Raw genomic sequence first — 9,741 nt, forward strand, 5'->3', positions numbered from 1 at the left:
TATTAATGCAAATTGTGGAGGAATGTATACTGAACAGATTGTTAGTGTTTTATAGGTGATGATGCTGACTGCAACCGCTTCAAGTTTTGTAATGAGCTTGATCTCTTGAGCAGGGACGCCGCTTTGAACGACAATCGCGACGCCTCCCAAGAGTCGATTTGCCTGCTCTCGATCGCGTCTAAAAGTTTTATAATGTTTCAGGATATGCACATGTTGTGGACCAAGATTGGTCTCCTGAAAACATAAAACTATGGGTAACTTTCACCCTGAAATATGTGCTATGTCACTGTAATTCCGCATAAGTCCCCTACAATTCCACTGACTTCAAAAAAGGCATGTTTGTGTTTTTGAGAGGAAATGAAAGCGGATTTACTTAGATATGAGCCCGTTATGAGGGGCCTGTCTTTTATTCGCTCAAGAGAGCTGTTCCGCCGCTGCAAAGCAGGTGGACTGGGAGTTATATCCGTCACCTTGCCAGAACTGCTGGAGGACCACGCAGCTGCGGTTGTGTTAGTTTCAGGCCTCCCCTGATAGGGGAAGTCCTGCGGGATGCCGACCCATGGACCGGCGCTCCCTGCTTTGGCAATGACAGGGCAGCTTTCGCTGACCCTGCCTGGGGCGTCGATGGCCCTGCCGTAGGCTCTGTGAAAGCGGCCTTGGCAGGTGCCGGATTGCTGTGTGGTGCTACGCCCCTGCGCACCACATCAGCGAAGTTCTGTTTTGCAGTGAAAAAGAATGTGTTTGTAAGCGCAAAACGCCTTCTCGCTTCTTTAAATGAAATGTTTTCCTTTGTTTTTATCGTGATTATCTCTTTTTCTTTCTTCCAGGACAGACACGCCCTGGAGTATGCAGCATGGTCTTCTTCACAGTTTGCACAGTGCGGGGCTGCGTCACATCCATCAGACTGGTGATCATTCGAAGCACATTTTGCGCAAGTTTTGCGACCGTGGCAACTCTGTGAGCCATGGCCGAACCTTTGACAATTGAAACATCTGCGAGGGTTGGGTATGTATGGTCTTGCATTAACTTTCAAATATCCCACGTCAATTGTGTCGGGCAATGTGCTGGTGTTGAGCGTAAGGATCAAGTGTTTGGTGTCTATTTCCTTATTGTCCTTCTGGATTTTGATTCGGTGGACATCTATGAAGTCTTGGTCGGTGGGCCCTTCGAGCATTTCTTTTTCGGTGATGTCAACAAAATCACTTTCGGATATTACGCCTCGGGCAGTGTTAAGTGAGTGATGAGAAGTCACGGAGACAGGGATTTCCGCTATGGACGTTAGGTTGGAGAACTTGGAGTGTTGGACATTGTCGCCCAGTTCAAGCAATAAATCGCCGCTCGCCATTTTTGAGAGCTTATAGCCAATGCCTAATGTTTTTGTCAAGCAGATTGACACAAGGAAGGGGGATATTATTCTTGCCTGCTTATCTTCTTCTTCACTGTGGGTCACGTGATATTTTGGAAAAGTTACTCTTCTTTTTTAAAAGACGTCTTCCTCATTCTGCCCTCTTTTGAGAAAGCGATCTTGTTTTTAAAGTGGGGGAGCCACAAAAAATTTAGTTTTTCGGTCATGGTGCCAGTCACCCACCATGGAGCCCAACTAAGCGACGAGACAGGAATTTGCAAGGAAAGCCTGCCCACGCCACCTGTACACCTTAACTATAATCAAATATGGCGCAACTCACGGTGGTTGGTCACACAAGGTTAACCCTCGCTGCCAGGAAAAACGAAGAAGTGAGTAGGAGGAAGGATATTTGCGCAAAAGGGGTAGGAAAGTGAAAGATAGAGGAGAGGATAGGAAAAGGTGACCACAGATTTCCCCCAGTCGGGTCAGGCCGGCGGTGCCGTCTACAGGAAGATGGGGCCAAAGTGGTGTATTGCCTTCGCCGAGGGGCCTTACAGGTCCAAACACTCAGCATCGGCTCAACCACCAGGAACACCTTTTCCCCGGACACGGCGATGCCACGCACGACGAAGCGCGGGTGCTCGGGTCCGTAATGAAGCACTGTTCACCATCATCCCCCTGCGAGAATGTCCCTGCGGATTCTCGGGAACCCGTGGTGTCGCCGAGCTGTGAAGGGAGACAGCGCAGCGGAGGTCGGGTGATCCAGTCATGGAGGTGGCACCCATCGGACACTAGGTCCGTGCTGTCGTGGACCTCCCTTGAACCACCGATGCAAGCCTACTGCTCCCCATTCAAACGTGGAGGTGGCAGCCAATGGACATAAATTATGATGAGGAATGAAGAAGAATAAAAATGAAAGAGCCTCTGCCTGTGGACCGATGGGCAGAGGGATCGTGCTGCCGAGAGGCTCCCTTGGATTGGCTGCATTAAAAGGTTCCTGAAAAGCGTATTTGGGCTTGCTTATAATAGCGCCTTGCATTATGTAGAGTACAGGCCACCGAGTGTTCATGCCGCGTACAGTACTTCAAAAGCAGACCAATCATTTACAATTTACTTAAAATTCGCGGCGACCTGCGGTGCCACGTGTTCGCCCGAAACCCAAGCTCGTTACGTCAGCAGCAAAGGTCTTTTATTGGTTTGCCATGATGTCACGCACCTCCCATGGCCGCGGCCGGAATCTCCGCCACCTCTCCCACCGAGTGGGTGGGACCGACAGAGGCGTGCCAACATTTCAGCGCGCAAAAAAGTGACGAAAGGAGAAAGGTGCGAAGATGCGTAAATTCAAATTTTGTCTACAGATAACTCAGCTTCCACAAAACGCATTAAAAAAATTCTAGCCGGAGGATATTTGTGACCAGCGCCCTTTAACATCGTAGGCATGCCAAAACTTTATTCGGAGCCCCTTTAAGCTTACGGCGTTTCAGGATGTCGTCGACGGGTCCTGGCTATGGCTTTTCCTGCTGCTGCCAAGTTCCTGGGGCTGTTGACAGGAGTGCACCGGTGTCTTCCTGTGGTCCTCTCTGTTACTACTACCACTTGCCTCCCTTACACAGATTCCTTCGACGCAATGCCAGCGACACGTCGCAGTTCATCCACCCGTGTCCGCCCTGTCCCTTGGACATCCAGCAAAATGGTGGCCCTTTGTTTTCGTCCCCCCCCCCCGCCCAGAATTCGGAGGATAAAAAAATTAGGTCATCATTATTTTACTCTTAAAGGCCTCTGTTGAGGCATTACGTAAGTTTGAACATGGAATGTTCAAACTTAGGTACAGAGCAGGCTATTCAAGTTTTATAGCTAGGAATGTTGTGTTATTACCAACAATGATAAATTACCTCTATCTAGTGCATGTTTTTCTTTCCTAGCAACAAACGACAAGATGCACAGGACACTGCTTCCTTTTGTTTCGTTAAACCTTTATTCAATGCCACAGGAAATGCAGCAGCCATGGAGACCCTGCTGGCCTTTCCTCTTCCTTTGGCTCCTTCTTTGTTCCAGCTTTTGGCTCAACATGTCATTAGCATTGGTAGTGGTCATACAATGATGCTGGACACTACCTTGTCTAGGCCTCTCGCTTTGAAAATGTACTGTTCGAACTTACCTTCAGGTTACACCATGCGCTAAAAATGCAGTTCTATAACAAGTACAAGGCATCCACTAATACCCGTGCAGTGCTCTTGGCGTTGTGTTGTGGCAAGTTATATTTTCCAGAAGCTGCAGTTTTGGGAAGAAATGAGGCTTAACTCGATTTCTGAGAAATCTGCTAGAACGGAGTTCCAACTGAAAACACATGGTGTTGAAAGAGTACAGAACTAAATTTGAGTTGTTTTCTCACTTTCGAATGATGCGCAGCACACTATAAAATGGCCATGCAGACGGACTGCACCAACAAGCGGTGCATAATTTATAACTGTCTTTTTTTCGCTGTTCTGGTTTCAAGTGCTAAACGACCGCTGTGATGTACACAAGGCACTCAGGTTGCGCAAGGCATGAAAAAAACTGCAGTATGGTCACTGCTTTATTCGTTTCACCTCACATCAACTGTTATGTAAGCCTACCCAATAGTTGAACAATTATTTTTTGCATGCCTTCTGTGAACTGGACACATCATGTATGTGCGTATGTCACTGCTGCCATGCAGCGTTCACATCGAAACGGCATGAGGAAAAAAAATCGTAAATTATCAGCAGGCTTAAGCGAATCCCATGTCCTCATATATACAATTTTATTTACATAGCATCGTTCCAAATGAAAAAAACATGCGCCCAAAAATTTGTTGCCTCTATGCCAGTGTTTTGCTAAGCGGTCACAAAGTCTCATAGTCTATTGACAAGGTTTCACTGCAGCTTATTTTATTTCATGCGATTTTTAATGCGGAATTGAAATTGGACCCAAGATGTTTTCATTTCTACTATAGTCTTGACAAGTTTTGCTCATTGCCGATTTTTTCATTCATGGTAAAAATTTAATTTATGGATCATTCTGGCTTTGTTGGTGATGGTTCTGCAACAGACTCATCCACTGCTGCAAAATTTGCATTTCAAAGTTTTCCCAGCCACTCTATTCAAGCTCATAATTCGCACACACATAAAGAACCCTGTTGAAAGTGAATGGGGGTGTAGTCTAATCTCAAGAAACTTTTCAAACCCTGCAGTTTACTTGCAGAAATCAGCTGGTGATAGGAACATGTGCATTTCATTTTTGGCCTTAAAAGCTTATGTTATGAGGTTGCTTTGAAAACTGCATAATAATGCAATAGCCTTAAAGGTGCAATTTCTTCAGAAAAAGTGGCATCTCTCTGTGTCATAAAAATCCCTGGTTGGTAGAGACAGGTCATGTGACCTTGTGACATCGCACTCTAATTACTGATTGGTCGAGTGAGATCACGTGAACTGCTTCTGCAACACTCCTGCATGTCACACAGTAACGTAACGCCATTTGGGCTTGTGAGCAAAAACCTAAGAAAAAAAGCACGGGAGGGATCTCTAATGCTATTGCATTGTACACCTAAGGGTAGAAGCGCCCCATCACCTTTTTGGAAAAGAATTTTTCAAACTTTATTGAAATATTAATTTTTCTTGCAAATCATTCAGAAATCATGTTCCCATTACATCGTTCCAAACATGAAGGCAAAGTTGGAGCATTAAAAGTGTCTCGCGAAACCAAAGCTAACTGTTTCAGTTTGACACACAGGAAAATAAATGGAAGATTTTTGTGACATTTACTTTTTCAGTACATCCTACCAACACTGAGGTTTGGTTTCTATGATGTCATGTGTCATTTCAACAATAGCAAGGGAAGGATGCTAGAATTCTTGAACCACAATGGGATCAAGTTATATGTGTAAAACATTGAAGGCTTGCCTCACATGGGACTATAACTGGAAATCTTCCTGTCAGCGTATGGATTTGGCAGATAGTAACCCTCTCGACTGCTTTATGCATTCATAGATGTTTCAAATCATTTTAGCTGTTTTTCTTGAAAAACCTTTTTTTGCTACTTATTTTTCCTATATATTTGCCTGTGCAATGAACTAGAATAAGTAACTTTTTTATGCTGCAGTTCCAAAAAGATGCCTGCATAAAGACAGTTTTTTTTTTTACAGTCATTCCAACATACTTGACAATTGGTAATTACACACCTCACCTTTATGTACATGAACAGTTATTTCCCTCTTAGTGAACTATTTTAAAGTTTCCCTGCAGGTCTTGCATGTATATTTAGCAAAATTAAAATCAATGTTTTAACACTTTCATTAGGGCCCACATTCAGGGCCGTCATACGGAATTCGTACTCGATGAAAAAGTAGTCCAATCTTCGAGCAATAAAAGGCTAAATTGCAAGCCGAAATTACAATGTCACGAATTTTGCTGCCTGTGGTTTGTTTGTGATAGTGAGACTTTAAAAAGCTCATTTTCCAGACTGTTGATTCGTCAGCGGAGCAATGCAAGATGCTGCAGACCATGGCCCATTGTTACTAAGTGCGATTTTTTAAAGTTTTATCGTGTTGTAATATTCTATTCTTATCTGCTGTTTTTTCTGGAAACGTTGTCTCGTGGGATGCAGAGGAGAATTTGAAGTTGGCTAGTATTGATAGAATGCCAGCTCCTAATCACAAAAAGACCAGTCTCGCTGAAAAAACACCTCTTGTGTTGTAATTGTTTGGGTTGTGCTGACCAGCGAAGGCAGCCGCACGCCCCCCTATTGGCCTGAGTTCCTATCGTTCATGCTTCTCTCCCTCTTCTGTAACCCTCTCAGTACGAGAGGGTATATAATCGCGGTTCTGGGCAATAAACGTTGTTGTTCACTGCCGACCATTGTTCGAGATGCTGCGCGGTTCGCGCTGACTTTACTACAGTGGCGACGAGTGCGGAAACTACCCATGCGGTAAAAGTTGAAGCCGACAGCCTGTCGCAACTTGAAGCACCGACGAGAACTATGACCAGCCTGCAGCTCCCGACCTTCGACGACACGTCAGATAAGTGGAAAGCGTACCTTATAAGGGCAGAAGCATATTTTGAAGCCAATGCTATTACTGACTCAAAGCAGCAGCGAGCCTTGCTTGTGGCAGCACTCAGCACGCAGACGGTGCAAGTGTTAGCGGGACGGATTGCACCCCGGACACCGAATTCCCTCACCTATGATGAAGCAGTCGCAGCTTTAAACAGCTACTACGACCCGAAGCGTCACGAGATAGCGGAGAGCTATAAATTTTTCACCCGTTGCCAGCAAGAGGGTGAGGCAGTGCGCGCATTTCTGGTCGAAATACGGCGCATAGCAGACGGCTGCAACTTTGGGAGTGCGCTAGACCGAATGCTGCGGGATAGAATTGTTTGCGGTGTACGCTCAACTAACCTACGCAAGCAGTTACTGGCGAAGAAAGACTTGACGCTGGAGGAGGCCGAAGCGCTGGCAATAGCAGCAGAAACAGCCGAGAACGATGCAAACGATATCAGTGGAGCACCACCAACGGTGCTAAGAATGCAAGCCAGTCATCGCTCTTCGTCGCGAGATACCAGCGGGGCAGCGCAAGAGTGCGGACGATGTGGAAGCACGAAGCACGATGATAACGCCTGCCGCTGGGCTAACGCACGGTGTTTCCGCTGCAGGCAACGTGGTCATTTGGCGAAGAAATGCTACAGGGCGAGAACAGATGAAAATGCTGCTAGGCGAACCGCGAGTGTCAAGACACTGACAGTTGAAACCGCGTCTAGAAACGAGAACAAGGATGAGGCACACATCTGGACGCTAATTTCTGGTAGGAAAAACGGCCTGGAACCACCGTTACGCCGCACATTTCGGTGGGGGGAAATAGATCTGGACATGGAAGTGGACACAGGATCCCCGGTGTGCGTCATATCACGGAACGTTTACGACCGACACAGAGCGCAGTGGCCACGCTTGAAATCGCCGCATGTGAAGTTGTCATGTTACGCGGGACAACTGCCGGTGCTTGGCGAACTTGAACTTCCGGTGCAATTCAAGAACGTGTCTGTAACCTGTCCACTCGTGGTGCTTGACTGTTCAGGACCGAGTCTATGCGGCCGCGATCTGATTGCGGCACTTGGCAAGACGGGTGTTACGATGGAAGAACTCACTGCGCCGGATTCGACAACAGGAAACACGCCGAGTGACCACATGGTGAACAGACTGCTCGCTGAGTATAAGGATGTTTTTTCGATAGACCAGGGGCTCATCAAAGGACCGCCAGCCAGCCTAAAACTAAAGGAAACGGCGACACCGAAATTCTGTAAGGCCAGATCACTTCCTTACGTTTTCCGTGATAAGGTCTCTCGTGAAATTGATCGGTTATTGTCCCTTGGTGTCTTATCTCCTGTGCAACATTCAGAATGGGCTACGCCCATCGTAGTTGTCTTGAAGAAAGATGGCACCGTAAGAATATGCGGAGACTTCAAAGTCACGCTTAACCCTGCCTGTGATATCGAGCATTACCCTCTTCCAGTGATCGAGGACATGTTCGCAAACTTAAATGGAGGTGAATACTTTAGCACCTTGGATTTGAAGGACGCGTACAACCAAGTGCCCCTTGACGAAGCGTCACGCGGACTTTGTATCATTAACACACATCGCGGACTTTTTCGTTACAACAGACTCCCGTTTGGTATAGCTTCTGCCCCAGCTATATTTCAAAGGAAGATGGACGCTGTACTCGGCGGGCTACCAGGCGTCCAAGCTTACCTTGACGACGTGTTAGTGTCAGAAGGCAAAGGGGACAAGGAAGCGCGGCTCAAGAAAGTGTTGGAACGATTCCGAGAGCATGGTGTCAAGCTTAGGGCCGACAAATGCAAGTTCCGGCAGCCTTCAGTGACTTACCTCGGGCATCGTATCGATCGGCAAGGCCTACACCCTATGGAAAAGAACGTAGACGCCATCATGCAAGCCCCGCGCCCGAGTAACGAGAGCGAGCTACGTTCGTTCCTTGGTATGCTCACGTACTACGCACGGTTTCTGCCGAATATGTCGACTGTGCTCAGCCCGTTATATCGGCTCATGGAAAAAGGAAGCCGTTGGGAGTGGCTACAGCCGCAGCAGTTGGCGTTCGAGCGAGCTAAACAAAGCCTCAAAAATGCACAAATTCTCGTGCATTTTGATCCTAACAAGGAGCTGAAACTAGAGTGTGACGCATCTCCGTATGGTGTGGGCGCAGTGCTGTTTCATTCGATAGGAAATGAGCACAGGCCAATTGGGTTCCGTTCCAGAACACTTACAAAAGCAGAACAAAACTACTCGCAGCTGGAGCGAGAAGCACTAGCCCTCATCTTTGGCGTTTCTCGCTTTCGTGACTATCTTCTAGGTCGGCAGTTTACCCTGGTGACCGACCATCAACCACTGCTGGGACTGCTCAGACCTGACCGCCAGACGCCACCGATGGCTGCCGCGCGAATTCAACGGTGGGCGCTATTCTTGGGTGGCTACCAGTACAAGCTACAGTACGTGCCAGGGAAACAGCTGCTGACAGCAGATGCCCTCAGCAGGCTACCAGCGCCGACAATGGAACCGGGGACCGATGGTGAACCGCCGGAATATGTCCTTTCATTGGAATCCCTGGAAGAAGGTATAGTGACGACGCACGAATTGCAGGAGCTGACGGCCAAGGACCCGATGTTAGCCAGTGTCACGCACTTCATTTTGCATGGATGGCCTCAAACCACTAAAGGAATGGCGCCAGACTTGTTGCCGTTTTTTGATCGTAAGCTGGAGCTATCGTTGGCTCACCGTCTGATCTACTGGGGCAACAGAGTGGTGATACCGCGGAAAGCGCGGGAACGGATGCTGCAGCTGCTACATGAAACGCATCAGGGCTCCTCGTCAATGAAATCAGTCGCGCGGTCATTATTTTGGTGGCCAGGCCTGGACAGGGACATTCAAAACTTGTCTGCGCAGTGCCGCAACTGCGTGCAAAGCCTGCCAATGCCTACGGCAGCCCCACCAGTGAGTTGGCCAAAGACAGCGGTCCGGTGGTCTCGTATACACATCGATTTTGCAGGCCCGTTAGCAGGCAAGATGATACTAATAGTGGTTGATGCCCACACGAAGTGGATTGAAGCAGTACCCTTGCAGCACGCAAATACAGCTAGTACAATCCGATGCTTAAGGAGCATGTTTTGCCGGTTTGGCGTGCCACGCACAATCGTGTCCGATAATGGCACACAATTCACAAGTCAAGAATTCGCCACTTTCATATCGAAAAACAATATCGTGCACCTGCGCACTGCGCCTTTCCATCCCCAATCTAACGGAGCAGCAGAAAGAGCGGTTCGGACCGTGAAGGACGGGTTGCGGAAAATGGGAGACGGACAGCTGGAAGATAACCTCAT

General features: G+C 47.7%; 1 pseudogene; it reads left to right on the forward strand.

The window, feature by feature from the left end:
• Window positions 1–5,831: 5,831 nt before the first annotated feature.
• Window positions 5,832–9,297, forward strand: LOC144094344 (uncharacterized; annotated as a pseudogene).
• Window positions 9,298–9,741: the final 444 nt, after the last annotated feature.

The sequence above is a fragment of the Amblyomma americanum genome, chromosome 6, assembly GCF_052857255.1.
Source record: "Amblyomma americanum isolate KBUSLIRL-KWMA chromosome 6, ASM5285725v1, whole genome shotgun sequence".
NCBI classification, from domain to species: Eukaryota; Metazoa; Arthropoda; class Arachnida; order Ixodida; family Ixodidae; genus Amblyomma; species Amblyomma americanum.